Below are 21,580 nucleotides of genomic sequence, written 5' to 3'. Positions count from 1 at the left end.
TTTCATTGTAATTTCACAGACACATCATTTTACTTAAATGGGATTATACCATATATCTTCTTCTGTACCATGATTTTAACCTCATTCATATGCTATGCATAGCTTTCTATGGAATGATGTTTTTTTTTGTTTGTTTTGTTTTGGGGAATGATGTTTTGAGAAATTGGTTTGATTACAAATTATAAATGTCTTCACTAACTGACCATTGCCTCTCAGAATCAAATTAAATCAATGAAACAAAAGTCTTATGCTCATCAAAGAAAACACATGAAGCTTGATTTTAACTCAGAGCTTATGGCCCTTTTCAATACGTAACTGTCTCCCACTGGTCACCTCTGAGCTATGCCTTTTGGGTCAAATCGGTGTGAAGTCAGGGCTGGTGGTTGGGGACAGGTTGGGAGTGAGAACATGAAGTGTGTACTGAAGTTCGTAGGATCTCAGCACTAGGAGGGACTTGCAAGTTGTCATTCAGCCCCTGCTTGCATTCCTCCAGGAACAGAGAGCGCACAACTTTATCAAGACAGCCCTTTAGTCCATTTCATCCTTGAGTAGCTCCACGGACTTACAAAGTCCTTTTTTCATTTTTAAGAGTTACCAATTTTGCCCAGCCGGTGTGGCTCAGTAGTTGAGCGTCAGCCTATGAACCAGGAGGTCACAGTTGAATTCCCGGTCAGGGTACATGCCCAGGTTTCGGGCTTGATCCCCAGTAGTGGGCATGTAGGAGGCAGCCAGTCAATGATTCTCTCTCATCATTGATGTTTCTATCTCTCTCCCTCTCCCTTCCTCCCTGAAATCAATAAAAAACACAGTTTAAAATAATTAAAATAAAAGTTTTTAATTTAATTCAAAAAGAGTTATCAATTTCTTTTTTATTTAATTGAATTTATTGAGGTAACTGGTTAATAACATCATATAAGTTTCAGGTATACAATTCTATAATACAACATCTGTGTATTGCATTGTGTGCTCACCACCCTCAAAGTCCTTCTCATGTGGATCTGAACTCCATCTTCTTAACGGTCCTAATTGTCCCGACGCAAGCTCTTCCTTGATCACCTGCAGGAGTGAGGCGTCTCTCCCAGGCCCCATGAGTCCCCTGTTCTCCAGGCCCCTCCTCTTTGGGTTCCCCTGGCCCCTGACTGCACACACTGTCTGAAGACACAGAACTCACCACACACACTCTCATCCCCAGCTCCTAAGAAGAGCCCTCCCTTTGCCTCCCAAGACGCCTTACCCACACATACGAGGAGTATCAGTGACCTGTTTCCTCTGGGAATGGTGGGATTGCAAAGCTGCTTGCCACAGTCTGGAAAGAAAAGCCACTTCACACAGTGATTAATAAACCTAAAGCACTCATAACTCCCAAGAGGGGGTAGGGGAGGAAATAAAAACGGCTTTGAAATGTTTGAGACAGATTTATGACACTGAGTCACAAATGGCTGCCATTAAGCTAGCCTTTTAAGATACTTTGGTGCCAGGACACCTCCTCTCCTAGGATGTCCTGGGGTCTGTCTCTGGGTGGCTTCAGTTCCTAGTCTTGACCTCTGATAATGAACTTTCTGATAACAGCCTGGCGGGGTTTAGCCAGGTCCAGATTTTGGGGCATTGAAACGGTGGCTCTCAACACAACTTAGACTAGAAGTTTTTCTGTTTTTCCTTTCAATCTCGATGAAAACTCTCTGATGCTCATACAGTAGCAGAACTAACAGAAGCATAAGTTTCACAATCTCCAGAGTGAACTTTCCATAATCTTGATGGTTTTATTGGGGGGCTTCATCTTTGCCCCGGGATCTGTTGGCGGTGCCTGGAGTGTTAACCTGGCCCCCTGAGCGTGGTGGGGAGCGGGGTTCCACGCCTTCCCTGCCCATGGTCTTACACCCCGGGCTTGGGGAAGAGGGGGGAGCCGTATGAATGGAATCCATCTCCTTGGTTCAGGAAGGAAAGGGATGACATGAATGGTGAGTCTGCTATGTGTCAGCTCCGAGTCACAACACTTAACAACACCAGACGCTCACTGAGCACCTACGATGAAGTGGGCCCTGGGCTAACCCTTCGTCAACACAGTCTCACCTCTTGGTCACAGCAATCCTGAAAGGGGCTGCTGTTTCTCACTCCATTCTGCAGAAGGGGAAATAGGGTTCACAGTCATTAAGTAACTTTCCCAAGGCCCCCCTCTACCCGTGGGCAGTAGCAGAGCCCCTGCCTGACCCATCCCCAGGACAGCAGGGGCCGCCCCACCTGACCCTCAGAGCAATGCTGCAAGGCAGGCCTTGTTATCCCATTTCACAGAGGAGGAAGGCAAGGCTCAGAGCAACAGCTGACTGGCTGGAAAGCACAGGGCAGTAACAGGCTCACAGGCCTCCCACATCAGGAGGATTATTTCTCAGAGGGAGGAAGCAGCGGTGAGGATGCCCTGCTAAACCGGGGCCTTGTGAGGTCAGGGACTGTGTCGGGTTGAGCATCCCACAACCCTCGGGGCCACTGGCCCCGCACAGGATGGCACAAGGTCTTGTGCTGGAGGGAATCCGGGCCCTGAGGGAGGAGAGGGAGGGGGCAGCCAGGAGCCAGGGGACCGGGAATTAGAATATGAATGGAGATAGCTATGGTCCAGCCCCCTGGCCACAGAAGGGAAGTTCTGAGCAACAAAGGGCAGGGATGGGGTAGCAGCCCTCAGCTCAGGGCTCAGGGCTCAGGGTGCGGCTGGCCACTGGGAGGAGCCCTCCTCCAGCCTCAGAGCAGCTGCTCCAATGCTGGTGGCTGCCCCTCCATAAACTGTCTTTCTGGCCATCTTGCACCAGCCCTGTGGGAGGCCTGGGGACACAGACCCTGCCCAGGGGGTCACGCTCCCTGGAAGAGCTAGACACTGAGCAACTAACCCAGGAGATATGTGAAATACGGGCATATGTGGGGCAGTCTCGGAGAGCAAGAGCAGGGGCAGTGGTGGGTAATAATACAGCAGCCAGACCAGGCCTCATCTAGAGGTGACTTTTTTATTTTAATATATTTTATTGATTTTTTACAGAGAGGAAGGGAGAGGGATAGAGACTTAGAAACATCGATGAGCGAGACACATCAATCAGCTGCCTCCTGCATGCCCCCTACTGGGGATGTGCCCGCAGCCAAGGTACATGCCCTTGACAGGATTCGAACCTGAGACCCTTGAGTCCGCAGGCCAACGCTCTATCCACTGAGCCAAACCGGTTAGGGCTAGAGGTGACTTTTGAACTGAGACCAGAATCAGGAGGAGCCAGCTCTGGGGAAAGGGCACTTTTGGCAGAAAGAACTGCAAGTGCAAAGACCCTGGGGCATGGAAGAAATGCTAAGATAGCTCCGGGAGGCCAGTGGGGCTGAAGCGTGAGAAAGGAGGAGTATGGCAAGAGATGGGCGTCTCCGACAACTAGAATGGTGGGGAAAAGAGAGACTGGGGTGTCCGGACTCAAGCTCCTGTCCTGTGGCAGCGCCTCTATGACGAGGGCAAGCCTGTCCCTCCTGGGCCCCTGGCCTCCTTTGCACAATGATGGGGTTGGCCTGTCAGGGCCCCCGCTTTCTGGAGAGTGGGTTTGCTTCCTCATGGTCCCCAGTCCCTTGCCATGACCACCACCCTCTAGGCCCCAAGAGCCAGAACTGATGTCTTCCCGGCTTAAGGTTCCCAGAAAATCTCAGCACTCCCACTCCAGGCCTGGGACACAGGGACGGAGAAGAGGAAGGAAATTCTCACACACACAGCTTACTCCCAGGGCTTTGCTCATGTTCCCAGGCTGACAACTGGCAACCCTCAGAACTCTGGCCCCCACCCCCTTCCTCCTCCTCCTCTCCCTGCCTCCCTCTCTCCCCTGGCCCCCCTTCTTGGGCTTAATGACTTCCACATGGGCCTCTGGCAGCTGGAACCAAGCCTCCCAGCATTGTCTGAAATCTCCAAATTTAGAAGAAATATGAAAATTGTCAACCACTCCTTCCTTAGGGGGTAAAAGCAACATTCGGCACCGGGGGCAGGTCAAGGCGAGGCGGTCACGTGGCGGGCGCCTGAGCCAATCAGGGGCCCCGGGAGGGCTCAGCACCCGCCTTGCCCCAACACTGGGCTTGCCTCTTCAGCTCATATAAGGTAAAAGGCAGAGGGCCTCTGGCCAGGGAGCAGAGAGCAAGGGGCTGGGGGCCTAGTGCCCCTGCAGCAGTGAGAGGTTCCAGAGTCCCAGTGAAGTTAGTTGAGAAGCAGTGACATCCTCAAAGATCCCCCAAATGGCTGCCCCCCATCTCTGGGCCACAAGGAGCCACACCTGGACCAGGCACAGGAGAGGTAAGCACCAGTGGCAGATGGGGAGGCGGGGGGACAGCATCCTCCCCAGAATGCTGTGTTGGGCATTTAGTCTTCGCTCTCTTGCTAACCTGCTCTGTGCCTTCCGCCTCTCTGGGCCTCAGTTTCCCCATCTGCACAGGGGCTGGACTTGATGATCTCTAAGCACCCTCCTGCCCTGACGGATGTGCGGAATCTGTGGTCCTGTTGTCTGTGATTAAATGGGGGAGTGGGGCAGGGGGTGGAAACAGGGGGAGTGGACACTGCTCCCGTCTTGCCGGCTGCACTTCCCCGCCGTGACCAAGTCCGGGCCCATCTCCCTGGCTCCTCAGTAGACAGTGTTTCTGTGTTCCATGAGGTTTGATTTCACAGCTCCAAGGGCCCGGGGCTCCTGGCAAGGAAAACTTTTCAAAGAATGGTTTCAAAAAGCAAAACTGGAGGAGAAGCCGTATCAGCTCAGGCTCCGCAGACAGGCAGACAGGCGGGAAGGCCGGGGTACTGGCTGGGCCAGGGCAGTGGGATGGGCACGCTGGCTGGGGGATGGGGATGGGGCCTGGCACCAGCCCCAGCTCTGCCTCTCAGTGCTGGGCCTGGTGGCCTTGGGCAGGCGCCCTATCCTCTCCGACCTGCACCCTCCTATCTGTACATGAAGCGGTTGGGGAACACAGTCTCCACGCAGGATGTGGCTTCTGAGCCCCATTCAAGCTAAAGGGCAGCCAGTGCCGGGAATTTCCCCAGGAGCCCTGAGAGGAGTCTGCCCTTTGACCACTTGCTTCGAGTCCATGCAGATGCCCGTAGCCTGTGGGAACTTTTGGAGTTTGGGCCTCAAGTGATTAAAAGGAGCGGAAGGGGCTCTAACCGCAGGCTTGGCCCCAGGCAGCCTCTGGTGGGGAAGGGGCTGATCTCCAGGACAGTAGTGTGGGATGGGGACAGAGGGACAGCAGAGGACTTCAGGGGGGTAAAGTGGGGACTCAGAGGAAAGCAGGCAACGTGCGATGGGCATCGGGGAGGCAGAGCTAGGTAGAGACAGAGGCCTGAGGTCAGGACTGGGAGACGCACTTCTGAACAAGCTCTGGCCACATCTGGGGCCCAACATGGACACAGTCCTCCAGCGCCAGCCTGGCCGCTCCCTCACCTCCCCACTTCTGGTCGCATGAGACCCAAGGCCATTGTGGTTCAAAAGGAGGCCTTGCCTGGGTCCAGTTCTGGCTTGTTTACTATGGACAAGTGACCCTGGCCAGGCCACTCACCCTCTCTGAGCCTCAGTAGGGCGTCCATGGGCCATGTGTTCCAAAGTGTGGTGTCTTAGCCACTGCACACTCACCCGGCACAGGGAATCTGAGACGGCCCCGGATTCTGCTTTGTGAGCTCCGGTGCTCATGGAGATTTGAGAACGCGGTGCTGGCAAGCAGCCTGGGACTCTGGCAAAGAGGCAACAGAATCCACAGACAGAAAGCCCCACTCTGGGTGACCCAGAGAGCTGACGGCAGAGCTAGAATGGACCCGTCTCCCTGCCCAGCCCGGGCTCCCTAGGTGGTACGGATAGGAAAGTGAGACTGCGATTATGAAGGCCTTTGCACAAATTAATTCGTCTAAACCTCACAACAACTTTGTGCGGTAGGTGCAATTATTATCCTCATCCTCACTGTACAGATGAGGAAACTGAGACACAGAGAGGTTAAGTAGCATGCCTAAGGTCACACAGCTAGTGAATTGTTAAGCCTGGACACTGTATAATTTCTGGCTGCCCCAGAAGCTCTCTCCCCAGGGGTTTCCCACCTCCTGCCCTGCCCCTGGGCCACCCCACCCCAGAACTTCCTGGTGACTCTCAGATGAGCAGTGACAAGGGCTCCCACCCACCTCACAGAGGAGACTGAGGCTCAGAGAGTGGCTGCATGGAGCTTGAACCCAAGTCTTCTGGGGCACTGCTCTCCCTCCGCCCTGCCGTGCCCCAGGACCGAAAGGAGTCTTCTTGCCACTGGTCCCTAAGAGCCACACTGCAGGTCTTTGGGCAAAGTCAGCCCTTTCCCAGCCTGGCCAGTTCTGGGACGAGCTGACACACACAGCCCCGAGGACTAGAAAGTTCCAGGCCCGAAGCCACCACTGAAACTCCGGGCTGTCTCTGACTCCCGTGTGAGCCTTGAGGGGTCTGGGGAGATGGTCGCTGAGGTCTTCACCTCTGGGCTGTGCCTGGGGCCACCTCAAATGCAATTTCCAACTAAACAGTCCCCCGGGCTCAGGGCCATGGAGTCCTGCAAACATCGGTGAAAAATCCTTTTTCCGATCATTGTTATGACCATTTTTGTCCACATCTCCTAGTGCACATGAGTTTCTCTGGGGTTTATACCGAGAGAGGATTACCGGGTTCTGGGGTACATGCCTGTCAGCATGACAGGAAAACACCACATGATTTTCCAAAGTGGCTGAACCAAGTGACGTGCCCACCAGCAGTGTAGGAGTGGCCCCCTCCTTGACAGCACTTGAAATGATCAGATTTCTTGAAGTATATATGTTACACTTTATTTTGTGTCTATCAAATTTGTGTAATAAAGAATGTAAGGAAGAAACAAAAATGCTGCTATGTCCTGTCCACATGGGCATCTAGAAATCGCCCTACATATGTACCAAGCTGCAGAGTACCCTGCAGGCCCTGGTTGGCAGTGGGCACTGCCAGGGGCCCTCCCCCGCCCAGCAGTATGCAGTGGCTGTGGTCCAATCAGAGGTCGCCTTAGGGCCGGTCAGCAGGAATTCAGGAGGGGGTGGAGGGGGGCAGGGAGTGGAGGAGCCCGCAGTGGCTGCCACCTCCTAAGGGCCTGTCTAGACAGGCCCCATGGGGCTTCACCACACATTTCGAGAGCCCGCCCCCTTCCCTCTTGCAAAAGAGGCTTGTTGGTGGCAATGCTCTGTCACCAGAAACCTTTTCTCCAATTCACAGCATGCCTTAATGGACAGCGTGAATCACCCGCTCTCATGGCCCCATGGAGATCAATTCGGGCCTGTTTTTGTTCCGGTGAGGAGCCAGGAGGCTTCAGATGTGGGGTGAATCCCTGTGCCCAGGTGGTGAGGTGACCAGGCGAGGGTCAGAGCGCTGCTAGAGTGGGACTGAGGTGTGGTAGGCTGGTTGTTAAAGGTGCCAGAGGAAAGTCAGACTGCCTGGGTTTGAATCCCACATCTGCCTGGTAGGACCTGCATGGCCTTGGACGTGATAAGAATACCTGTCTCGTTGGGTTATTGAGCCGTCTGATTAAGTGAGTTAAAACTCATTCAGCCCTCAGAACAGTGACTGGCATATAGTAAGTTCCAATAAAATGTAATTGCAAAACTGTGAATACCAAAGGCAGCTTTTGGGGGGTAGGGGGGATGTACAGGGCTCGAAATCTTGTTTCCACCTGGGGAGGGGATAAACTGTTCCCTCCGAAATAACAATTGGCCCTAGCCGGATTTGCTCAGTGGATAGAGAGCATCAGCCCATGGACTGAAGAGTCCCGGGTTCGATTCTGGTCAAGGGCACCTCGATTGCAGGCTCCAGCCTGGTCGGGGTGTGTGCGGGAGGCAACCAACCTATGTTTCTCTCTCTCTGTCTCTCCACCCCCCGCCCCCCGCCCCTTTCCACTCTCTCTAAAAATCAATGGAAAAATATCCCAGGTGAGGATTAACAACAACAACAAAACAAAAAACACCCAACAATTGCCACATATCAACTCTGCCCACATCCTTTGCCCAGCGCTCTCTGAGGTAAGAATCATCCCTCGGGGAACCTGGGAGCTCAGGAAGGTTAGTCATTTGCCCAGAGTCACACAGCTTGTAAGAAGCCAAGCTGGGGCTCAACCCCAGGAACGGCTGACTCCAGAGACCGTGTGCTTACACGCTAGCACCACCCCAGTGAGTTCGTGAGAAAGAACTCGTTCCGGTCCTACCCTGCCTAATAGGCCCAACTCTTGGCATTTGGGGAGGGGCCATTGAAGCCTCATGCTTCCTTCTGGATTAGTCACTGTTGTGCTAGGGGACAGCCTCCCATACCCACCCCCATGCCTGCTGGGGGCAAAGATGCACCCTGGCAAAACAATCGTCACCAGTGAGCAGCCCGTGGAGTGGCTGAGTACCCTGGGGCTGAGTGCCCTGGGGGCCTCAGCGGTCAAGGCTGCCCCTTAGCCCGCACAGCCCATGGGAGATTAGAGGAAGAGGGAGTCAGCTAGGCCAAGGCTGGAAGAAGCAGGCTCCCCCTGGCTCCCCCCAAGAGCCTATACCAAGAGCCCCCTCCTCAAAGACCCTCCTCTGACCCAAGCCATGGTCTGAAGGAGGTGGAAAGCCCCAAACTGGAAGCGGATGGCTTTCCACCCAGCAGCAGGGAGGCAGAGGGGACCCTCCTCCTCCTCCTGCTTCGGGGCAACAGGGGCGGGAGAAGCGTCCAGAGGGAAGGCGGCTGTGCCTCTGATGGCACCACCCCTGGCTGGACCCTCGGAGGCCACTGGTCAGTCTGCCTCGAGCCTGCCAGACCTCAGGCAGGTGGCCCCACAAGAGCATTGGGTCTGAGGGCATCTGCCAAGCTAAGCTGAATAGAAGGGGAGGAAGGGAGAGAACCAGGCTAAGACTCTGGCCTTGGCTCTGCAGCCACACCCTCGGGTAAGTTCCTCCATCCCTCTGGGCTCTTCAGGCTGTGCTGTTGCTTGATTTGGAAAAAAGGGGGACAGCTCTGTTGACCCCATGGATGACAGTGATGCTCAGACTCTCGGGAGGAAAACCTGGTGTAGGGGTCAGAGTAGCAGGGGGCACACCTTGGACAGACAGCGAAGAAAGGAGAGTGCGTTCCAGGTGGGGAGCTCTGTGCGCAAAGGCAGAGGCAGGGCTGGGAAGACATTTTCAGGGGAGAGCGAACAAGCCCGGTTGGTTGGGACGGAGGGAACGTCTAGGAACTCCGTGAGGTTTGAGGCTGGCAAAGTGGGGAAGGCCTGGCGATGAAGTGGCTTGGATAGCCAGAGGCCAAAGCCCCAGGAGGGGACAGGTCCTTCTTGGCATCTGTCCCTTTCTGTAGCCTGTTTGTCCCCGTCCCCAAAGCACCACCAGGAGGCAACCAATGCAGGGGAGAGACCTGGGCGCTGGCGACTGAGATGTCACCAAGGGAACGGGAGACCTTAGGGTGGGATCAGAATGCGTAGGAAGCCCCAGGGCTGCAGTCACCATCTGAAGAGCTTTCTGAGGAGCAGGGAAGGACGGGGGTGCATCCCCAGCGAGACAGATGTTGTCAGGATATTGGGAAGGAATCTCCAACAGTCTATCCGAAGAGGGATAGGTGATTGGAAAGCAGTGAGCTCCCCATCACCAGAGGTATGCAACCTTAGCAGTGACACCGTAGCGAGAAGTCAAACATGAGGCTTCAGGCTTTTCCCACCACTGGACTGTAACTTCACATCACAGCCCTGGCTGCCTTGGGCCAGTCTCATGGGGCTGAGTCCCGCTCCTGCCTGAATGTCAGATTCCCAGCTGGGCATGACATCAATTCTGCCCTGGCTGCGCATGGGGGCCTCTAGGGACTCCCTTCCCTCCCACTTCCTTTCACCACACTGCTGCCTTCTGCCCTTCCCAGGGAACACCAGGGAGACCTGGAGCCTGGTTGTGAGACTGGGTCTCTGGGGGACATTCAGCCGATGGCCTTCCACCCAGCAGGAATGAGGCAGAGGGGACCAGGGTCCCTGAGAGCCCTGTTCACACGCCCCAGAGAGTTTACATGGAAATTCCAGGAGGGTCACAGGGAAGCTTAGAACAAGATGCTTTATTTTAGGCCCCTTTCTTTCCTGTCCCTCCTTACCCCCAGCAGTAGGTGGGGGGTCGGGATGGGGGGGGCAGTCACAGGAGGCTGGAAGAGGAAAGCGAGCCTCCTCTTTGGATTGAGTCACAAAAAGACCGCGTATGGAGAGATGGAGATGCAGGGCAGATGGGGAGGGGGGGCCAGGCAGGGGCTGGGGAGGTGGGCAGCTATGTGGGACAGGGTGGAGGGAAGGGCAAAGTCCTGGGCAGGGTCCTGGGGAGTGGGCATGAACACGGATCAGGCCAACAAGCATTCCTGGACACTCAAGACCAGAGCTACCTGAGCTCTGGGTTCAAGCTGGAGACAGAGAGCCAGTCCAGGCTCCCAGAGTTGACAGAGGATTGGGGCCACCAGGAACCCTGGGCACTGGGTCCCTGACTCAACGCACTGTAAAGCAACGGAGAGTGACTAGATCCATCTCATCCACCTGGTGAACACAGTGCCTGCTTCATAACCTCCCCTGGTGTTGAGTGCTAACCTCACTTTGTGACAGTCCTGTTAGGGCTCTGTCAAGAGCATCTTCAAGGCCGTCTCCTTGTGTTACAGATGCAGAACCCAAGGCTAACAAGGGGAAACTTGCCCGAGACCACACTGCCAGAGTGGCTGCCCTGTCCTATGCATCCTTCTTCACCTCTTTCCTCCCTTCCAGCCTGAGATGAGACCATGGTAAGGTGCTTGCAGCCAAGGGAGGGGGGCCAAGGAGAGGTGGGCGACCTGCCAGGACAGCCTGTCTTCAAGAGGTATTCAGACGATGAAGGTGTATCTTGAGTTCTGTCTGCTCTGCTCCGAAAGGCCCCTTTCCTGGCCACAGATGGTCCCCAAAGTTGCCAGCTGCTGCAGATGGTAGACTTCCTATAGAGGAAAAAGCCCAAGGCCGGGTTCTTTCCTGGTTCTGCCCCAACTGTCCACATGACCTTGAGCATGATCTTGAACAGAAGGTCCTCTCTGGCCTCAGTGTGTCCAGTGCGGGGCTGGACCCAACCAATTTGGACAGCTGAAGATTCCCATCTATGATCTACCCCCGTCTCCTATAGAACCTCCTCTCTATCTTGGTCCATCGTAGCTTTGCCTCAGCAGAGGAGGCAGGCCAGGCACGGGAAGAAAATATCAGCCTGCAGATTGCCCACTGCCTCTATGCCCAGGCTTTGCTTTCCAGCCTTGGAATTCCCAGAGAGACAAAAGGCCCTTAAGATCACCCCCGTGAAGGAATCTGAGACCAGAGAGATTTGGCAGATTGCTCAAGGACACACCGCAAACCACAAGCAACTGGGGGTGGGCTGTGGATCTCCTAAACCCCAGACCAGTGCTCTCTCCACTGCCCACACTGCCCTCCATAATAATGGGCACGTAAGCCATCCTCATGCGAACCTGGGCACTGATTTACCTTGACACCTCAAACCCCTACATGGGGAGCCTATAGCCTCTTCCACTCTGTGGGACGCGGTTTTTTTCTCCTATCAAATAGAAAGATGGGGTAGACCAGATGTCTCTAGGAGCCCTTCCACCTCCGACACTGGAGCTCCAGCATTGCCACCTCAGCCCTTTCCTCACCAAAGGTGGGGCCACCCAAGCCAGGAAATCCCACCAAGTCACAACCCAGACCCCAGGGCTGGGCTTTATCCAGAACTACAGGCTTGGGCCCAGCTCCCCCTTGAGGATCTGGAATTTTCTTACCATAAAAGGACAAGCCTCTCTCTTGTCCCTGCTGCCAGCCCCGCTGGGGGAAAGGCTGAACTATTTTTAGAAAACGCAAGGGTTTGCTCCTAAACGCAAGATGAGAGCCTGCACCCAGGGAGCCCCCTCGCCATCTCGCTCACCCACCTCCTCTCTCTCTTCCTCCCTCTTCACCCATTGCCCTCTCTTTCTTCCCTTTCTTCTCTTCTTTTGGCCTCTCTCTGTCTTGTTCTCACTCTCACTCCATCAATCTCTCTTCCTCTGTCTTCTCGCCTCTCTCTTCCTTCCCCTTCTCCCCAAATGATCCTTCTCCCTTCTCCCCAAATCTTCTCAGAGTCAGCTCCCCTCCCCCATTCCCTCCCTTGGATCCTGTTTTTGGTGGTTGGAGAGAGTAACATATCTGCCCCCCTCCCCGCCCTGCCTTCTTAAACACTATTTACAACATAAATTCCAAACATCCGCCATCTGGTTCTAGGAAGGGCCAAAAGATATTTGGAAAAGGAAGTCATGATTATTCCATGTTCAAAGCCAAAGGAACTTAAAGGCTCTCCTCTCTCCCTCCTTCCTGTGAGGCCCCTTTGTTAAGATCTGAGCCATTAGGATCCCTCAGTGAGTAGAAGGGGTCAGTCCCAGCAGGGCCCCCAACTGACTGTATCTGCTCTCCATGCCTCAGTCTCCTCATCTGAACAATGGGGGTGAAACCAGCACTCATGCTCTGAGGCTTCAAGTCCTGATGTAGGAAATCCACCTGATCCAGGTCACTGGTGCTGCTTTGGGCTGAGCAGTAGGCTGGGAGGAGGGCAAAGGAAGTCCAAGGCAGCTAGGGGAGCTCCAGCCTCAGTACTTGCTGCCCAGTGTCTCTCTCTGTGTGCAGACCTATGCAGACCATTTGCCTTCCTTCACACTGACACTCACACCAGGGGGACAGCGTGAGGTCTAACCATCCCCACTTATCTGACGCTCAGAGGACTCTGGATACCCTGGAGTCCAGTCCTCTCCCCACCATCATGATGAGGCCCAGAGAGGGAAAGACACTTGTCTGCAATTACACAGCACATCTACAGGAGACCTGGTACCTAACCTGCTGCTCTTCCCATCCAACACATTCCAAGAGAAACCAACATTTGTGTTATCTGAAAGGCCTGGCCCAGTCCCAGTAAACTGGAGCCCTGGAACTCCCAGTTCTTTGCAAAGTGGTCAGGACAGAGGGCAGGACAGAGGGGAGACCTTCTCACTATAAGGTCAGAGTCATGGGAATGTTGTTCTTTACCCCCCACCCTCCCAGAGCCCCAGCTACTCCCAGAGGGCTTGGGATTCTAAGCCAGGCAGGTCTGGGCCCCTTTCTTCCCTTTTTCCTGCATCATTCTTGTTTCCGCCTCAAACTGCGTTCCCAGGGCTTGCTCCAAAGTCCCCAGGCAGCGATCTTCCCTGGGGAGGAAATAGGGAGCGTGTGAGGCTGGTGAACTCAGCTGGGGTGTCGAGGGGATGGGAGGGCACTCTGGGACAGAAGCCCAGAGCAGCCCACACAGAGGCGACATGAAAAGGGCCCCACACGGTGGCTCCCACCAAAGCTTCCGTTGTCTTCTCTGGGTACCACTTTGGGCCTTTGCCTCATCCTTCTTGCTTCGTCTCCTCCATGCCTGGGCCTCACTGGGGGGCCGGCCCCATGCTCACAGTGGAAATGGCAGCCACTTCTTGAGGGTTTACTACGTGCCAGCAGCTGTGCTTGCGCTTGACATTCCACCTTCACAAACAACTGGGAGGTTGGAAGCCAAGGTTCAGAGAGGTGAAGCCACCAGCCCTAGATCACACAGCTAGAGGGTGTTAGGGCGAGAGTCCGGTGCAGGTCTGCCTAGCTCCAGGGCCTGTGTCCTTTCTCTTCTTTCCAAACAAGGTGGAAACCCTGGAGCCCAAGGAGAACAGCAGCTGTCCTACGTGCACATGCTTCAGGGAGCCGAGGAAGGGGTCCTCCTGAAAGAACCAGTGTGGGTGGGGTTCGTGCGCGGCACAGAGCCCCAACATCAGCTCCCTCCCGCTGCCGTGCCATCTGGCTCGCAGATGTGGCCCAGTCTCGGTACCTTGTGTTTCTTGGAAATGAGCAAGGCCAGGAAAGGGCACAGGGGCTTTTGCAATGACCGTACTGACGTGAGCTTTGTTTGGTGGTCATCTAGCCAGCTGCTGCCCAAGTTCGGGAGACAGCTGGATGGAGCAGGAGCAGCCCTGGGCTCAAGCTGGCCCCTGACACTCCCCAGCGGGTGACCCTGGGCTCCTAGTAGAGCCTCCTTGAAGCTCAGCAAGCGAAGGCGATTCTTCCACGGGGTGGTTGTGAGTGTTCCTTGATTCGGAGGAGGGAGCCCTTTGCAGCCTGAAAACCTGGTGCAGCTGGAAGCGGTCCCAGGTGGGCCCAGGGCTGTCCCTTCGCTCCTGGCCACGGTGTTAACCCCAGGTTTTGATCTGCCCCTTAATGGCTCTTTCCCAATGTGTGAGGCTGGAGGTGGGATCTGAGGGGCCTCTGGGAAATTTCCTTCCAGACCTGTTCTTTCACTGATGCGGCCTGAGTGTGCTCAGAGCAGGGAGCCTCCCCTCTCCCCCCCCCCCCCCCGACCCCCACCCCCACCCGCCCCCATCTCATAGAGGTTGGAGCAGCTCAGACAACTCCTTTTGAAAGCCAGGCAGGCAAAGCAGGAGTAGCGGCCGCCTAGGGCCTGAGAAGCCGGCTCTTTGAAGCCTGGAAAATCTCAGCAGGTTCAGCCCGAGGCTTCCAAGGACCCAGCAGCAACCCAGATCCATCCTCAGCCCCGGAGCTGGCAGCCTGGGCAGAACCTGCAAAGGCCACAGGGCACCGCACACCTCCTGACAGGCAGTATCTTTATTCCTTTCAGGAGAGGGCACTGGGGGGAGCCACCCCTACACGATGGAGGAGCAAGCACCCCAGAGGGGACCCTGAAAACGGAACTGTGAGTGCTCCCCACCCCACTCGCCAGCACCCACCCCGCTCCACACCTCACCCCCACCCCCATGGCGGCTCCTGTGGTAACCCGGGTCCACGGGATACCCTCCCCACCTTAACCCTCAGAACGCAAGAGAAACCAGGCCTCAGGTGGGAGGATGGGTGGAGGGCCCCTGCTGATTGATGGGGTGCAGGCCATTTGGGGCTGTTGGGTCTGGGATGAAGGTGAAACAAGTGAGACCAAAGGAGGAAACAGCCAGAGTCCAGATACCCACCCCACCCCATGCCCTGCGCGCTCCAGAGACCACAGGACTCGGGAAATGCGGGCAACCATGCCAGTCTTCCCGGGAAAGGAGTAAACAGGTTGGACTCTAGAAACAGGTAGAGCTGGGGCAGGGAGCCTGGTGATGACAGAGCCAGCCTGAGGGGCTCCGACAGGGTCCGCGAGGTCAGGTGTGTGCCCCGGAGCGCAGTGCTTGGCACATGTGGACCTCAAGCTACCCTATCAGCTGTTTTACCGCCCATCTTGTTCTTCCCGTGTCTGCCAGTTCTTAGTGCCCTGCATGTGGAGCAGGCAGGGTGACCCACTGGCTCCACAAGACAGACGGAGACACTGAGGCCCAGGGAGGTGAAGGAACTCACTTAGAACGGCACAGTCAGGCAGTTGCAGAGGGGGCTTCTGGCACCAGCTGGTGTAAGAACGGAAAAAGTGGAGGAAGACTTGGAGGTGAGCGGAGGAGGCCAGGAGCTGACATTCCGGGGACATGTGACAAGGCCCAGGCCTGGTTTACATGACACAGCACACCTGTTCACTTCTGCACGCCCCACACATGTGTGCAAACGTGCACCCCGGCACAGCGCACACACCCAGTCCCCTCTCACGAGCCAGCGAGCCTCGGAGACTGGGTCTAAACAAATTGGATTAGGAGGGCTCCAGGCGCCTCCTCCCGAGACTGTCCCACGCAGACACTGAGCAGGCCTGCAGAGCTGCCAGCTGCAGTGTCTCGGCCACACTGACAGTCAGTCCTCAGCCCCCCTCGACCCGCCCCCGGGCCCCAAGAAGAGGGCCAGGGTCCGAGCGGATGCCGCGATGATGGATGGGCCGAGGGAGGTTCCAGGGCTAGCTCAAGAGCACACAGGATGTTAGTGCTTGTGCGAGGCTCATTTCTGAGCTGTTCCCAGCAACCCAGCCCCACCCCCACCTCCCCGCCCGCCCTCCCCTCCTGCAGCCTCTCCCACGGTCACTGCAGCTGGAGCCCAGCCCTGAGCGGAACCACCCTCATCTCGGTCCCACAGCTGACCTGAGCAGGACTGGACCCTGTCAATCCAGCTCAGGAGACAATGGCCTGAGGCTGACACAGGCAGGCACTTGAGAGGGAAGAAGGAACTTGTGAACCTACTGAGGTTCATTTAGTCAGTGATTCCACAACTCCCCTTTCCTGAGCCCTGAGTCTGCACCAGGTCCTGTGTGGGGTACGGGGGACACCGAGATGGATGTCTTAGCGCCTCTGCCCCCATTGTTTAACGAAACAGTGTCCTCTGGGCTGGTCATTGGGCATTGGGGCCTCCTGGTCTTCGAGGGGCCAGCTGCAGCAGAATCCCCTTTCCATATGGCACATGTGAGTGGTTGGATATTATCACCAAGAGGAGCCTTAGCAATCCTCCCATTCAGAGCACAGACCCTGAAGTCAGATGCCCCAGGTTCAAATCCAGCTTTGCTCTCATTTGCTGGATAGCTGTGGTCCATTAGCCTCTCCAAGCCTGTTTCCCTTCTGTGAAATAGGGAAACAAAAGCTCCCACCCGATGGGGCTGACTGTGAGGATTAATTAGGATTTTCTATGCCCTCAATTGACACAGGGAGAAACAGGCCAGGAGAGGAACGGGCTTGGCCAGGGTCATGCCGTGAGTTCGAGGTTAAGTCAGAACCAGGTGGATTCCCTCCTCTCCACCCTTTGTCCCTCTATAAATCCTCCCACCTGGTCCATCCCCTGCAGCCCAGAGGCCACAGGGGGCCAAGTTGCACAGGTGACTATGGGAACAAGTCCTGAGTCCCACCCTCCATCTTCAGTCCTGCCCCGGCCTCTGCAGCCCCAGAGTCCCAGGTGACCAGCAGGCCCCCAGCCCTCAGTGGTGGTGGAGGGTGGGGGAGCGCAGAGGGAGGCTCCCAGCCCAGAGAGGCCTGGCCATATAAGGGAAGGAGCCAGGGAGGCCTCCTGGCTCAGGCCTGGCGAGAAAACCCAGACAGCCACTGTTTATTTTCTCCTTCCCAGCCTCCCAGGAGCTTCCCGACAGAAGGCAGAGGTTTCCCCAGGCTCCGCGACATTTCCTGAAGACAGTGGGGAGCAGGAAGGAGAAACGGCTCATCCTTGGAGCAACCCCCCAGACCGCCAAGGGCCAGCACCAGGTAAGATTCTGAGGTCACCTCTTCAAATGCCTCCTTTGACAGAAGGGGAAACAGCTGCAGAGAGGAGACGTGTCTGTGAGAAGTGACTGAGCCAGTTGGTGATAGAACTGGAATTCCCAAGTGGCCCCCTGTCCCCTGACGAGGGACCCAGAGCCTCTTGCGGGGAAAGTGACATAGGAGGGCTATCGGCCTCCTTCTCGGTCAGGCCAGTGCTGTCTGCCAGCCAGGAAGACACACAAGAGTCAACGGAAGAGTTCCAGGGTCCAGGGAGCCAGGCCCTTCCAGCCCAGCCTCACCTCCTCTTCCTCCAGGAAGCCCTCCCAGCTTCCCCCAGGGGCAGGAACCTCTCTGTCCTCAGAGCCCTTGGCAGTCCTTTCTGGGGCTCATGTGCCACTGGGGTCTGTCCCCTATTTGCCTTGCATTTTCCTTCCATTTCCACCCACAGGCACTCCTCCAGGGCAAGGATGACATCAAGTTCAGTCCCGTCTCCCCCTTGGAAGATGGACTCGGTTTGCCGGACGGACAGGTGACATGGTTAGACTGTCTCAAACCCAAAGGGTCGGTCAGGGGGTGAGACATTGAGCAAAGAGGTTGAAATGGGGGCCCTGGGCCGGCTGTTCCGAGTGAGGAATCCCAGCTCGGCTCCTCGCTCCCTGCCCTCGGAAAATTCCCTTCCCATGGAGCCTTGGGGATGCACGGGGATCGGCCCAATTAAAACATTCAATAAATGACTGTTTTTAGCACAGTCTGCACCCTTACGATTTTTCTAGATATAAAGAAACAACTAGGCAGCTTATCGCCACGGAGGAAATGGCGGCAACACCCCTCCCCTGGTCAGAGGCTGTGCCTCAAACCCCTGTCCCTGCGTCAGAGGTACTCCCCTAGGAGCGTGGGACTGCCCCATCTACTTCCTGTTTCTACACCCAGGAGAGCTGCTATTTTTCGGCAACAATCTGAGCCCAGTGGGACAGTGGGATGTGCTGGAAATAGCCCTCAGCACCCCCACCCCCTTCAAGCTGGGCTATGGCCTAGAAGCTGTCCCCTCCGCTTCCGGGTCCTCCACGTGGAGGTGATACCATCACCTCGCTGGCCCCGTCACCCATCCTGAAGATTAAATGTGGCCCAGATTGCAGTCACTCAGGTGCCCTTTTTAAAAATTTTTACAATCATAATATTTTCAAATTTAAGATGTCGTTGTTAATATCTAAATCTAGTCACGAAAAATGGAAAACTGTAACACTGACCAGAATTGGGAGATGAGGGTCAGAACACAGACAGTGAAAATGAAACGGTGTTATCACACTCCACCCGGTGGTGCCCTGGCTGCGAGGCGCTGGGCCTGAGGCTGATAAGCAGGCGCTAGGAAGGAGGCAGACAGGCGAGCGCCCAGCCGATGCTTCCCCTCCTGGTGGACAGGACTGAGAGCGGATGGACAGACGTGGTCACTCTGTCTTCCACAGCTAGTGAGTGCCGAGGCCACAGACTCTCCCCAAACGGTTCACTCCCTGTGCTGCACCCAGAAGTCAAAGCTGGTTTTGGTGAAAGGGCTTTGGGGAAACCTGGGCACCCACTGGGTGCAGGGGCTGGTTCATCTGCTTGGTTCCAGGCAACAGATGATCCCTTTTTTGGAACAACCCTCCCTGACTCCTCACTGAAACCTCCGCATGGGTCAGGCAAGCGTGTTCTCTCGCAGGGCTGGCGGGAGCAGCGGAGAGAGGAGTGGACGGGCTGTGGGCTGCCCAGGCCCCCCAAGGCTGGTCCTGGTGTTGGAATCCCTCCCCAGACCAACGTGGTTTGCCAAGAGTTCCTACAAGGATTCTATGTTAGAGGCAGGCAGTTCTCTGGCTGGACAGGAAAGGGGCTTCCTGCTAGGGGGACATGGGGACTGACCTACCCCACATGTCAGAGCAGGGAGAAGACTCTTTGGATAGGGGCCTGATTTCAGATTTCTGCTAGGAGCATCGGGGACATGTTTTAGTATCAAGTGTGTTTTTCCTGCTCAGTTCCAGCCCTGAGAAAGGGTTGCCCACCCCCCTTTGCCCTTTGCCCCCATATCCCTGAACAGATATGTTATCTGGCATCAAGGCCACCACAGTGGGCATCCAAAAAAGAAGGAGGATACTCCCAGGGTTCCCTGAGATCTTGGGGGACAGGAGGAGTGCAGGGGGGCTCTGCCTGCTCACTCAGATGTTCCCACCCAAGCCAGGTCTAAAGAGGAAAATGAATTACCGACACGCCATTCAATCATCCACTGGGTGACATTCATTCCCTGGGCCCGTCATCATGTACAAAGGCCCCAGCAGAACCCAGGACACCCCGGCATTAACAAGAGGTGGGTGTTGTCCTCAGGGAACTGGAAATCCAGTGCAGTTCCACTGAGATGCAAACGGCCCTAACAGCAGAGGGAATGAGATTGAGGAACACGATGCAGCCATTCAGCCGATGCTGTGGGGTCTCCACTGCTCTCCGAGGTGAGTACGGTAGGCAGGGTCCCTTCCCTCACGAAGGGCTGCAGCCCATGCGTGCAGGTGGTCTTAAATGAGACTGTGGCAAAGGATTAGGAAAAGGGCACAGGATGTTTGAGGACATGCCCCGGGTATCCTGATGTCTGAGAAAGGCAGGGAGCGCATCCCTGAAGAAGTGGCCGTTTGAGTAGACACCAAGCCCATGAAGAGGAGATGGGCAGGGGAGTGGCATGGCAGCTGGGAGCCTGAGGTGGTGGGTGCAGGGCTCCCTGGAGGAGAGGCCCAAGAGGAAGATGGGGCGGGCACCATAGCCTTTGGTGAAGGTTTCAGAATCTAGCCGGAGGGCAGTGGGAGCCCTTTCAGGATTTAAGGAGGGGAGAGATAGGACCATGTTTGCTTTTGGAGAAATTACTCTGGGTGGATGGCAGGGAAGGGTGGGTGGGAAGTCTGGGTGTTGGGGGTAGAAGCAGGGAGAGCAGGCAGGGGCCATGGCAGGTGTTGGGTGGTATGAAATGTCAGATTCCAGGGCTGTGCTGTTTGGCTGGGACACACCGAGCACAAAGGGGGGGCATGGGGTCAACATATTGGGAGACTCCATTTATTGAAATGTCTAGAATAGGCAACTCTAGAGAGACAGAAGGTGGTCTGCCCAGGGCTGGGGCGGATGGGGGTGGGAGGGGCTGCGTGGTAAGAGGTTTCTTTTTGGAGGGATGAAATATTCTCAAATTGATTGTGGCGATGGTTGTGCAACTTTGTGGATGTATTAACCCATTTCATTGTACACTTTAAAGGGGAGAGAGGACCTCATTGCCATAAAGCTCTTTAAAAAGATAAATAAATAAAAGGAAAGTTGAGATTTGGTCCCAGAGGATTCAAATGCCAGGCCAAGGAGAGGTGGGGTACAGTCGCCTGAGGGGCGGAGCTGGTGGAGCAGAGGCCCCCTCCCGGCCTCCCTGCCCGCGGCCTCCCTGCGCAGGCCGGCCTGTCTCCCAGCCTCAGGTGCAGTGCTGCATCTCTGGTCAGTTGGGAGTCTGAGATGAAGCACTGTAGCTCAGGAAGGGAGAAGTTGTTCTGCGGACACCTGCCAGAAGCGGTAAGTGCTGGTGTTGGGGGCACCAAGGAAGGGCAGGAACACTTCCGGTCTCTCGACCTGTCAGCGGCTTGTGCTGAGGAAGTTTCTGGACCCAAGTCTCACCCATGCCACCATCTGCTTCATGATTCTGGGCAAGTCCTGGCTGCTCTGAGCCCCACAGTCTGTCCTTTGTAAGATGAGCTTTTAGTGTGGCCATTACCCTGCACCCTGACTCTGCTTTTTCTGAGCCGTGGTGGACCCCGCTAATCTGTCAAGGCGTCCATTCTTGAAGCGCTCAGACGCAGCTTCAGAATCCTTCTCAACACTAAGTCCCATCAGGGATTCAGAGCTGAAACCCATCCATCGTTTGTGGGTTGGACAAAATCTTTCAGTCCTCAAGGTGAAGTCTTGAGCTTTGAGCCAGGCTCTTCTCTCTTAGAGCTGCTAACCTTGCCCCAGGCTGTTGACTAAAACCAATCCAAACATCTCACAAATGCCTGCCAGCTCCTAGGGGCTTCAGACAAGCAAGGAACAGCAGAGGAAAATCACTGGGCTAAGCACAATGTTATTTACCCTTCCAATAAGCTTGGGAGGTGGGTACTGTTATTGACCCATTTTACAGATGGGAAAACTAAGGCTCTAGTTAACTAATTTGCCCAAGGTCACACCTTGATAGTGTTGAGCCAGGGTTGTAGCCTAATCTGTCTGCTTTCAGATCTGTATTGTTACCCAGTGCAGGTGACATTGAAACCTGGGGACCAGGGACCTGAAGGTGAACATAATAAACCCTGCTCTGGTCTTCTCCTTACATCTTGGGTCACTTTTAGCAAAGACAGACCCAGACACTTTCCCTCAATCCCAGCAATTCCCTTCTTCCTAGCCTCCACCCCCTAAATTATATTTATGTTACCTAATCC

At 55.5% G+C, this 21,580-nt stretch overlaps 1 long non-coding RNA gene across 1 annotated transcript; it reads left to right on the top strand.

The window, feature by feature from the left end:
• The first annotated feature begins 4,104 nt into the window (after positions 1-4,104).
• On the top strand, positions 4,105-17,871 carry LOC118658760. Its single transcript, XR_004968362.1, has 5 exons — positions 4,105-4,294; positions 10,644-10,763; positions 14,654-14,728; positions 16,993-17,126; positions 17,572-17,871. It is a non-coding gene; the product is annotated as an uncharacterized LOC118658760 (long non-coding RNA).
• Positions 17,872-21,580: the final 3,709 nt, after the last annotated feature.

This window comes from Myotis myotis, unplaced genomic scaffold (genome assembly GCF_014108235.1).
Source record: "Myotis myotis isolate mMyoMyo1 unplaced genomic scaffold, mMyoMyo1.p scaffold_m19_p_6, whole genome shotgun sequence".
Taxonomy (NCBI): Eukaryota; Metazoa; Chordata; class Mammalia; order Chiroptera; family Vespertilionidae; genus Myotis; species Myotis myotis.
Note: the sequence above shows the minus strand (reverse complement) of the source record. Positions and strands in the feature narration are given on the sequence as shown.